Source organism: Mangifera indica, chromosome 1, assembly GCF_011075055.1.
Source record: "Mangifera indica cultivar Alphonso chromosome 1, CATAS_Mindica_2.1, whole genome shotgun sequence".
Taxonomy (NCBI): domain Eukaryota; kingdom Viridiplantae; phylum Streptophyta; class Magnoliopsida; order Sapindales; family Anacardiaceae; genus Mangifera; species Mangifera indica.
Genome location: NC_058137.1, coordinates 19,011,489 through 19,024,429, shown reverse-complemented (window position 1 = coordinate 19,024,429; position 12,941 = coordinate 19,011,489).

The window sequence follows — 12,941 nt, the reverse complement described above, 5'->3', positions numbered from 1 at the left end:
TAGGCCATCTCATATGGTCTCCCAAAACTTAAGTTGATCTTAATATATCTGAAGCCTTAGTGAAAACAATGTGACATATTTGATGTCTACAAACTATGGTACCTTGAGTACATGTCGGTCAAACTATCGGTCAAACTAACTATGATACCCTAGTCACATGAAAAAACTAGTTGTCGCCCCTCATTTACCACATACGCATAGCTACAAGACTGTTATTGCAAAACTATTCTTGGATGGCCCTACCTCAGACATGTATGTGATGTATCTCGCAACCTTATGAGGAAATAACAAAAGTGCCACTATCCCTTACCACGCACATCTGAGTTGAATTGAATTATGTGACTAATACAACTTGATGCCGAGTGCATGATGCATCTCATGAGTACTTATTTCTCGTATAGTCATATTGTTTTCAATATCTTGCCACTATTTATACACCTAGTGGCTACCTAAGTGTACACCACTTTCCTAACTTTTCCTATTTTTGACCCAGATCTAGCTTGGTCAGGGTTTGTGCTATCTTCCATGAGGTTAAACACATTTCTAAAACTAATTGTTTTACCTTACCTTACTAAGACCTATCTATTATCTTTCTTCTCTCCTTGTAAATAGCCTAGGGGTAAAATATTCTTTTTATTTCTTAGTACTTACATGCATGTGTTTGGAACTTACACCCTTATATTCCTCGTGTTGCTTATACACAGGTGTGTTATGGTCTTACACCCTCGTGTTCAACTTTCATACACGACTTGCTTCCTAATGCTAACATAGACATTCACTTTTGGGGAAGCCATACATAGGCATGTTTTCTATACCATACAATTGTGTTGGCATCTCTTTAGAACGAATGTGTTATCATGGTAAGTCTCATTTTTCATACAAAGGATACACGAGCATATGGGCACCCTATACGACTGTGTATCATGATCTGGAAATCATACCCTTCTGATATGTACCAAGTTTGGCTAACTTTCAATGATACAATCAATGAAACGTATTCACAATATGTTCCTAAACATCCTAAATGCCTTTTCTTGTCCAGGTTACTCAGACATAACATTTTAATCTCAGATCATGATCAATATTGTCATAATTCTTAATCTCAACCTAAACAATATAATTCATATATCTATATATTGTTTCATCATACTTTAGTCATGTAATCTTTCACATAGTCATCTCAAACCTTAATTATCAACCAAAGAATCAATTATACAAGTATAATCCATGTGATCAACAAAATTCAAAACTAAGTAACTAGAGGACACCATACTTGCTGTAACACCTCTTTCTGGATGTATACCTCTATACAGAACATGACTCAAAAGGACATGCATAACTTGACTTCTCATACCAAACAACGAAATAATTGAGTATGATTATAAACTAAAAACTCAAGTGTGTAAAAAGGTCGTACATGATTTGTTTCCTAATGCTAACACGGTGTTCACTTTTGGGAAAACCACACATGGACATTTTTCTCATACCATATGAATGTGTAGTCATCTCCTCAAAATGAACGTGTTATCACACTAAGTTTTCTTTTCATACAAAAGATACATGGTCATGTGGGTTATCCTACATGACCATGTATCGTGATCTTAAAATCGTACCCTATTAATTTTTTGTGAATTTTGATCTACTTTTGACGATCCATTCAATCACAAGCATTTAAAGTATGTCTTTAAACATCCTAAATGCCATTTCTTGTCCCAGTTACTCAAACAATGCATTATAATCTCAGATCATGTTCAGTACTTAATAATTCTTAATCTCAACCTAAACAATATAATTCATATATCTACATGTTGTTTCATCATACTTTAGTTATGTAATCTTTCACATAGTCATCTCAAAGCTCATTCATCAACCTAGAATTAATTCCATAAGCATAATCCATGTGATCAACAAAATTCAAAATTGATTAACTAAGGAACACCATACTTACTTGCTGTAGCACCTATAGGTATGTCTCAATGGTAAAATAGTCTAAATTCATAAGTTTAATTGATGTCTGAATGATTTAATGCAATTTGAAAGTCAAAGTATAAGTTTTCAATGACATATAATCGTGTATAGTGAGACCATACTCGTGTGTCATTGTTACGTCAGTTAGATAAGATAATTTTCATGTAATTTTCAAATTTAAGGACACATGGTTGTATGCCTTGGATACACACCCATACGTGTTGTAATTAGTTTTTAAAATAAAACCTGTTGTTCCTAGAGTTGGAGAAGCCATGTTTAAGGCTAAGGTTGTGGCTAAAGGTTTTTCCCAAGTAGAAGGAATTGACTATCATAAGGTATTTTCATAAGTTGTAAAGCATACATCAATTAAATTAATGTTGCCTATTGTAGCCTTACTTGACTTAGAACTAGAGCATTTAGTTATGATTATTGTATTTCTACATGGAAGTCTAGAAGAGAAAATATATATGGACTAACTTGATGGATTCATCAACTCTGGTATAAAGCTATGGTATGCCTTTTAAATAAATCTCTTTATGGATTGAAACAATCACCAAAATAATCCTATAAGAGATTTGATAATTATGTTTAGTTTCTTGGCATTTCTAGATGTAGTTTTGATCACCATTTGTATTTTTTAAAATTTGATACTAGTATTTATGTATATTTGTTTATCCATATTGATGATATGCTTATTATTTCTAAGGAAACAAATGATTTACTTAAGTTAAAGAAACTATCAAAAATTGAATTTAAAATGAAAGATTTAGCTTCAACTAAAAGAATTCTAGGAATAGACATTAATAAGGACAAGATTGAGGGAATCTTAACACTATCTCAAATTGGGCTAAGTTTGTTAATATTCTAATGAGAGCTCGTTTCAAATTAAAATATGTTTTACATGACATGTGCTTTACTGAAATTGCATATATAAAGAATATACCTAATTCAAATATTATAAGTTGTTTTATGTATGCAATGATAGGTTCTAGGCTTGATATTACTTATGTAATCAGTTTGATAAGTAGATTTATAAGAAAACTTGCAAAAGATCACTGGAGTGCAACTAAATGGTTGTTATGATACTTGAAAGGGTCTTGTAATTAATCTTGGTTTAAGATTCTATGTTGATAATACTAAAAATTTACTTATGAAATGATACTGTGAATTTGATTATGCTACAAATCTAGACAAAAGAAGATAATTGACATGTTATATCTTTACCTTTGGAGGAAATGTAGTGAGCCATAAAAGTTGTTTACAACACATTGTGACAATTTCTACAATAGAGGTAGAATATGTAGCTCTTATTGAGGCAATTAAAGAAGCCCTATAGCTTAAAGGAATAAATTAAAAGCTTGAATTGTTTGATAATATCTTAGAGTGTTCTATATCTCTTAGACTGCAATAAACTTGTTAAAGAATAGTGCTTTCCATGAAAGGACTAAACATATAGATGTGAGGTTGCATTTTATTAGAGATATTCTAAACAAAAGGCAAGTTAAAATAGAGAACACTGCATTTGAAGGAAACCCAATAGATATATTGATTAAACCTATGCCAATCAACAAATTTGAGAAAGCTATAAACTTGTTGAATATTGGTGGTGTTTAGATTTGTAGGTTGCAAAAGTGTGTTTCTTTGGTTAATTTCATAGGTTAGTTTTTGACAAGGTGGAGTTTATAAAGAGTTATATGTGTTTCAAACCATATTAGGGGTATACTTAGAATTAATGGTTCTTGTTTGTAAGAAGCTTGTAACCTTTTCTTATTCTTCTTTGTTTTGGTAGATTTGGTTTGTATATTGAATTATTTGGGAACTATTGTACTGTATGATGTACATTGACTGCTAAATAGTAAATTTGATTAGAGGAACAATTTTGCCTTGGATATAAGATTTTGTTTATGAAATCTAAACCAAGTATTTGCACTATGTTTGATGTTTTCTTTCATTTTACTTGTTAATTGGCAAATCCTAAACAAATAATATAACACTCCTAAATCATTATGTCTAATTCTTTTCTTAATAAAGACTTACGATGACACACATTATCAATATTTCTCTTAGCAATCAACATATTATCACCATATATCAAAAAATAAATATAGGAGTGATCATCCTTTAAAGTACACACAATTGCACTTAGTTAAATAATACTTAACTTGTAAGAGTCACACCTTTTATACTATTGCCTGCGATATTGCTTCAAACCATAAAGAGAATTCCTTAGCTTGAAAACTAGAAGTTCTTTCCCAAACTCCTTAAATCTCTTAGGTTACTACATATAAATCTCTTCCTCCAACTTGACATGTAGAAATACAATTTTAACATTCAACCATTCCAACTTTAGGTCTAATTGATCTATCAATGCCAATCAAACTCTTGTAGTTGTATGTTTTACCATATGAGAGAAAACTTTATTATAGTCGATCCCTTTCTTATGTGAGAACCCTTTAGCAACTAATCATGGTTTATACTCATTATTTTTTATGCCCCCTCTTGTTTTCTATAGACCCATTTGATTTCTTTTCTTTTGGAAGTTTAACTAACTCTCAAGTTTGATTTTTGTCTATAGACTTTATCTCCTCAGTCATACATTAATTTATTTCTTTTATTTTGAATTGGATACAACTTCCCAAAAAGAATTTGGTTCTTTATTAGTGGTTAATAAAATAAAAGAAGCATACTTATCATCTGAACAATACCTGGCTAGTGGTCTAATTGTGTGTCAATGCTACGTTTTTGTTGATGTTCCTATTGCTTTAGCAAGTTTGAATTATCAATACTATTATTTAATTCTATTGTTGATTGATTTGATTCTAAGGGTTACCAATATAAATTTCCACTTCTACTTTAAAACTTGAATTAATATGACTTGCTTGTAATAATCATTGTTAATTCATTATAGCCTTCTTATCGTACATTACATCTTTACTAACTATCACTTTATGCACCTTAAGATTTCATAGTTTACGCCACTTTACTCCATTTTGATACTTTATAGAGGTGTATTTACTAGACTTAGAATCCAAATTAAATCTTTTATCACAAGAGATATGTGCATAAGCTAGACACTCGTATACCTAAAGTATAAAATAATCCATTTTTCTTCCTGTCCAAACTTGCTATGTAACTTTCTCCCCATTTTCCTAAAAGATGAACTGTTAATCATAAAACAGACTGTATTAATTGCTTCTACTCAAAACTTCTTGGATAACTTTACCTATAACCTTAAAGCTCTGGCTCTTTTGAACATGATCTTGTTCATTTTTTTTGTCATGTTATTTCGCTATGGAGTCTTTGGAATTGTGAAATTCCTTTTAATTTCTTATATCTTGTAGAAGTCTATGAACTTCTTTAACATGTATTCACAATTGTTAGACCTACGAAATTTAACACTCTTACTTACCTGTTTCTCAACCTTGGTTTTCCATTCCTTGAAACTACAAAACATCTTAGATTTCTCTCTCATAAAATATACTCAAACTTTCCATGAGAAGTCATAAATGAATATCTGGCTCCACCTTTTTTCGATAGTTATATTGGATCCAATACATTTGAGTGAATATATTCTAACACATATGAGAAGAAACCTTGAATCAAAACTTATTTTTGTGTCCATGAATGCAAAACTCTCAAAAACATAGATGACATTATTTAATCACTCTAACATCTTTTTTTTGTGTAAAGTTCATAAACACCATACTCACACTCATTAGTATGGCCTTAACGCATATGCCATAGTCTAGTGGCATTTTAACTAGATTATAAAGAAGAAAATGCAAATCCCTTATCTACAATTGTACTACCAGTAAGTTTGTAAAAAATATTCTTAATCTACGCCTCTTTCATAACATTTATTAAAGCTTTCAAAACCTGACTTTTTGGAGCTGTTGAAAACCTATGTAATGTCTTTTGTAATTGCTATAGAGAAATCAAATTCTTTTTCAATTCTAACACATGTTTAATGTTTTTGACTATACCATAAAAAATCCTTATCTTAATAGTTCCTATCCTACATTGTCTTGCAAGAATGATTATCTCTTATAACTATACTCTTGGCATCACATATCCTATAACTGTGAAACTTTTCTATATGTAGTAAACTATGAAGAACATGTTAAATCTAATATCAAATTATCTATTGGAGAATTATTACTTGCCATAAAAACCAAGAATGAATCTTTATCATCACCCAAAGTCCCAGATAAAACATTAGCAAAACTTGACACAGTGTCTTTTACTTGTCAAATTCCTAATTATTGATTAACAAACAATCTTCCTTCCTTTGTCCCTTCTAATGAAATTTAAACATTCTATCTTTTTCACCCTTGATTTAGACTTTGAATTTTTTCTCACCTGACTCTTATTTTTTTCTCAAGCCCATTTATTTTATGTAATTGCTAACAAACCCTCACCTTGAGGCATTTTTGTGTCCAACTTCTACATTGTTTTGGGATCTCAAAGTTGAAACCACTTCTTCATACTATAGTGTTTCCTTCTTAAACATCAATGTTGCAGTTAGATAGTTGAACGATGGTGATAATAGTAGATAAACATGATTGCCTTGTCCTCATCTTTCAATTTGACATCGACACGTAAAAACTCACTTACCTTTTAGTTAAATTGTGCTATGTGTTCTTCTATGTGTCCATATTTTTCCATTTTTAACAAAAAAAATCTCTCTTCATAAAGAGTTTGTCAGTGACGTTCATGGACATGAACATGCTCACCGATTTGACCTATAAAATTGTTAGAGTAAGTGCTTTAGATTCAGTTGATTTAAAATATCTATGCAGTTGTCATCCCATGATGTATTTATTTTGTTATAAATAAGACATGTTTTCATATGTAAATCATAGCTGCATATATATGATGAATGCCTTTAGGTTGGTTAAACCATGATGAAGAGATCAACAAGTTACTTGTTCATGAAAACCCTATGATTATGTTAGGTGGCCAATCTAAAAATGTTCATAGCCTTAATATTATCATGACTTAAGACATATATAATACGGTAAAACTATCATAGTATTGAACAACCCTACCAATAAATAGTTATTGATCTTACGTGTTGAGGTTGTAAGTGTTAGCATGGTGCAATACGTGAGTGGATACTAAAAGTACATCTATCGAATAGACTTGATAAGAAGATTCCACATAGATGGTAACTTTAGTATCTACATAATGAATCCTTTAATGGATAGTGGTGCATGCAATCTTTAGACTTGAGATCACTGGTATGTCTCATACACTAATTGACTTAGTTTGATACTAACCTAATGTAAGCTTTTTGAAGGGTTATCAAAATGATAGTGATTGGCTATGTCAAAAAGTATAACAGAACTATGGTGGATCATCGAAAAATTATCACTCCTGGTATGGGACAAAGATATCTAATGGTGTTATTTGACTAATAATTATGACCAATGAAATCAGTGCCTATAGTATTAATTTAGTTTGAAACCTAAATCTAATTAAATCTAGTCGTTGTTTAGGAAGAAAAGTCAAAAAGTTAAGATAACTAAAATAGACGCTACTTATATGCCTCAACCTTGATGGGTTATTAGTACGATGAAGGATTTGATTGCATGAGAATCGTACCATTGAAAGATTATATCAATTAATGCTGATTCTCAATGCATTGGGTGAGCATAATGTCTTGTTAGAGACCACTCATGACATGTTATTAATAAGTTGATTAATTGAGAATTATTCATGAATATTATTCACTATCACTATATTTGGGAACCTATAAGTCATATGGATAAGGGATTATTTGCTATGACTTGGATTATTTGGATGTAAAGTACAAAAGAGTGAATCATTGAGGGTTAGAGATTTTGAAATATGAAAAATTATGTTTAAGAATATGTAGAAACAAATATTTAAAACATAATTAATACATAATTAATATTAAGCCTAATTAATATAATTAATGGGTTTGAGCTAATTGTCAAATACCAATAAGACTTGGGGTAAAGTATATAAAAAGATTATTAGGGTTATGTTATAAATTCATGTTGTTCTTATAACCCTAAGTGTAGAAAAAAATTAGCAGCCTCTTTCCCTCTAGTCGCCATTCTCTCTCTTTCCCTAGGAAGAAGTTTTTCCTAAAATTTATTCATCAATCATCTAGTATACTAATTTTCACAAGTTAACACTTGTAAGTCTCCTCGTTGTCGTAGAGCCCCTATGTGGATGAGTAAGGCTTTGTAGAGTTTATGAAGGAAACATTTTCAATCTGAGACGGATTCAAAGTGAATTCAAAGAGAAGGATTCTCCAAATGCAAGTATGAAGGTTTCTAACCTTGCCATGTTACATATATAATTATCCTTTAATTTTGAGATTAGGTTTCTCATGTTTTTGAATTTTTTCCACTATTATTTTGTCTTTATATTACATGAGAAAACCCTACAAAACCTTTCGTCGTCTTTTCATTGACTATATCATAGATCACTAGATCTACCAATATATCCATATAGTACTAAAGGCAAAAGCTTCTATGTCTTGCTCTTTACAAGATTTACTCATAAATTTGCTTATTAAACTAATTAAATCTGCAATATCAAGTCTAATACCAATTATAACATACATCAAACTATCAATCACATTTGAATAAAAAGTTTTCTTAATAAAATCAAACTTTTCAAGAGACACTATAGATTTTAGTTTAAAATGAGTTCCCAAAGGGTATGAACAGGTTTTGCATTCATTATATCATACAATTTTATGACCTTTTTGGTGTAACCAAATTGAGATAATGTAAGCATCCATTTATGTCTATCTCTTTTAATATCCAAACCTAAAATTTTTCTTGTTAATCCTTTGTCTTTCACTTCAAATTATGTTTTCAACACATTTTTTAACCGATGTAAGCCACTAATGTCTTTAGAGGCAATTAGCATGTCAACAACACATATATAAGCAAATACATATAACTACCTTTAAAAGATTTTCGAAAGTAAACACATTGATCGAAACTACATTTTGAAAACCTTATAGACAAGAGATAGTCATCAAATTTTTTATACCATTGTCTCAGGCATTGTTTTAATCCATAAAGTGATTTATGTAGCAAACATACCTTATTTTCAAAGCCCTTTTTAATAAATCCATCAAGTTAATTCATAAAAATCTATTCTTTTAGATTATCATGTAAAAAGATAGTAGTAACATCTAATTGCTCTAATTTTATATTAAGTAAAACAACAACATATATCATTGATCTAATACATAAATGTTTAAAAACAGACAAAACAACTTCATGATATTCAATACCCTCTACCTATGAGAACGTTTGTGCAACTATTATAGTTTTAAATATAGCTTTTTCAATACCAAGGATTTCAGACTTTCTTTTGATGATTCATATACATTATATTACCTTTTGATTAATAGGTTTGTCAATGGAAGACTAGGTCTGATTTTTCTTAAGTAAAGACATTTCATCTTCCATGGCTTTCAACCATTCATTTTTGTTTTTACTTTCACAAGCTTAACTGAAATTAATTAGTTTATTCATTTCAATAACATCACCTAACGAATTTTATATGAAATTAACTCAACTCAACTTGTGCAAATCTATAGGATGGTTTAATGTTCCATCTAACTTTATCCCTAACTAATTGATAATTGAAAGAATAATATTCTGATCATGATCTATATCTTGGTACTATCTAAAATTTGTGATGATTGTTTGGACACAAATTGGATTTAAATTTGAATCAAGTTCATCATTCAATAATTGAATCTGATTATGATTAGAAAAGTTAGAAATCTCCACCTCAATTTGGATTTGTCCAAAATTCTATAAATTTTCTCTATGGTGAAAGAGATCTCCATATAACATTAACATTGATAACTCATTTATTATCATCAATTAGCCAAATCTTATAACCTTTTGTATCTATAGGATACCCTAAAATTATAGCTTTAAGAGTTATAGGGTTCAATTTCCCTTGGTTTCTATGAATATAGGCTTGACATCCAACATGTCTTAAGTGATTTAATTGTGGTGGTCTTTTTGACCAAAGTTTTATAGTTGCTTTAAAATTCAAGACTCAAGAAGGTAACCTATTTATTAGGTAGCATGTAGTAGTAATAACTTTTGCCTAAAATCTTTTACTTAATCCATAATCAACCAACATACACCTCACTTTGTTTAAAATGGTTCTATTCATTCTCTTAGCCAATTCATTTTGTTGATAAGTATTAGTGCAAGTTCTATGTCAAAGAATTCCATGTTGTTTACTAAAGTCAAAGAATAATTTGTTATGAAATTCTAGAGAGTCGTTTGTTCTTAAAACTTATTTTCTTAATTGTTTGATTTTCAACTAAGGTTTTTCATTATTTAAAACAACTTAAGGCTTGGTCTTTTTGTTTTGAAAAATAAACCAATATTTTTCTGGAATAGTTATCAATAAATGTGTGAAAATAATGTGAGTTTGAGAGAAAGTTAGGTACCTATAGAGATCCCTATAAATTTGAATGTATATAGTTCAATAGTCCTTTTGATCTATGTGACGACCGTAAATTTGAACCCATGTGATTTGCCTTTCTCTCACTAAAATTTTATTTCCTTCCTCTCACTAAATCCTAAAAACTAATTATTCCTCTCATACCAAATTTTAAAAAATAACATTTCCACCTAGGGTTGATTTTGCATTCCTCGACGCCATGTCTGACGACTTCTCCCTCTTGAGGCTTTCTCTCCCTCTGGTGGTCTCTTTCTCTTCATATCTCCCTCTAGTTGGTCGTCTAAGGTGGAAGATGAAGATGGGAAGACAAAGCATCTCTTGGCTTTGTCTTCTCTGACGAAGATGAGATCTCTCGTCTTTATGTCTCGTTATCATCGGGGAAGATGATCATCTTCTCAGAAGACGACGAGTCATTGTCTCAACGGTTCAATACCAATGACAAATCAACTCTTAATTTTCTTCACTAGCTAGATCCTTGTAATATATTTGTAGTTTTTTATTTTTCTTGTATTTCATGTGATTATTTATTTAGTTACTACATGTATGTTATATATGTTGTAAACCATATTTCGCGACTAAGTTATAATTGCCAACAAATTTACTTACTTTAAAATTGTAGTTATTAAAATAACAATTTAGTTATCGTTAATTTCCCTCTAGCAAGAACATGATATACAAAAAAATGAAATTGTTTTGTAACTAAACACTTAGTTATCAAAACAAAATTACTTACAAATAAAAAATTAGTTGTAGAAAATTAATTTTAGTTACATATTTTGTGACTAAAATTTTACCGATCAAAATAATAATTTAGTTATTACCAACTTCCCTCTTGGGGGAATGCAGCACTAAAAGATAAAATTATTTTACAACTAGACATTTAGAAGCTAAAATAAAATTACTTGCAACAAAAAGATTAGTTATAAAAAATTAATTTTAGTTATATAGTTCACAACTAAAGTTATATTTGTTAAATAAATTTATTTAAATTAAGATTTTAGTTATCAAAATAACAATTTAGTTATCACCAAGTTTCCTCCAACGAGAATATAAAGCCAAAAGGAAGAAATTATTTTGTAATGAGACCCTTAAAACAAAAATTACTTATAACTAAAAATTAGTTGTCGAAAATTAATTTAAATACATATATCATGATTAAAGTTATAGTTGTCAAAAACAAATTTATTTACAACTAAACAAAATGATGAAATTATTTTACAAATAAATACTTACTTAGTTGTTAAAACAAAATTAATTGCAATTAAAAGAAATTGATATAGAAAATTAATTACATATTTGGTGACTAAATTTATAATTGTTAAATGAATTTATTTATAACTAAAATTTTATTTACCAAAATAAAAATTAATTTATCACCAATTTTACAACTAAATAATTAATTGTCAAAACAAAATTAATTGCAACTAAAAGTTATTTACAGAAAATTAATTTTAGTTAAATATTTGGTGGTTAAAATTATAGTTGTCAAACAAATGTATTTACAACTAAAATTTTAGTTGTAATAAATTTACTTGTATTTTGCAACACTTATTATAACTAAATACTTAGTTGTTGAAATATAATTACTTGCAACTAAAAAATTAATTGGAGAAAATTAATTTTAGAAAGTGGGTTGAAAAAGTGTATTTAATTTTTAGCAACTAAATTCATTTTAGTTGTTAAAGATCAGTTTTTACAACTATTTTTAATTAGATATTAAAAAAATTAATTGCTATTTGTATGTTTTTTTAGTTTCTCCAAAGTTTAGGTATAATGTAATGTTATCTAAAATTTGAATAGAACTATCATAAATTCTGAAATTTATACTTCCTATTCATGTTATATCATATGGCTCATTATCATCCATCAAGACTTTGCCATCATTAACATATTTAACATTTGTAAACTACTCTAATCTAAGTGTCATGTGAAAGATACAACTTGAGTATATGACTTATCTAGTAGTGACACTAATATAAGTTGTTAGAGATTTACAAATGCAATTAAGAACATATGCAAGAAATTATAGAAAATGCAATGCAATATTCACTTGGTTTGGATTTCATAATCGAAATCTACAACCAAGATAGAAGATAGCCTCTCGTCAATTTACTAGAAAATCGAAAAAATATTACAACATTCGGTTGAAGAACCACTCAATATTTACATCTAACTAACATAGACAAATATAAAAAATATAACAATATTTTTCACCGAAACACAACTAGATCAAAAAAATCAGAGAGACATAGCAAGCCCTAGCATACTCAAGAGAGAGCGAATGAGAAACAGTCAAAAAAATTCTTTCGCACTCTTGTGGTTGAATTATCCTGAATTTATATACTCAAGGTACAAAAATATTTGAACTAGGAAATAACTCATAAGCGCTTACCAAGGTTAACTACAAAACTACCCTCTGTTCAAAAGTTTAAGACACAAGTCTCACATCAACGATTAGATTGATTTGTAAATTTAGTTAACACAAATGATAT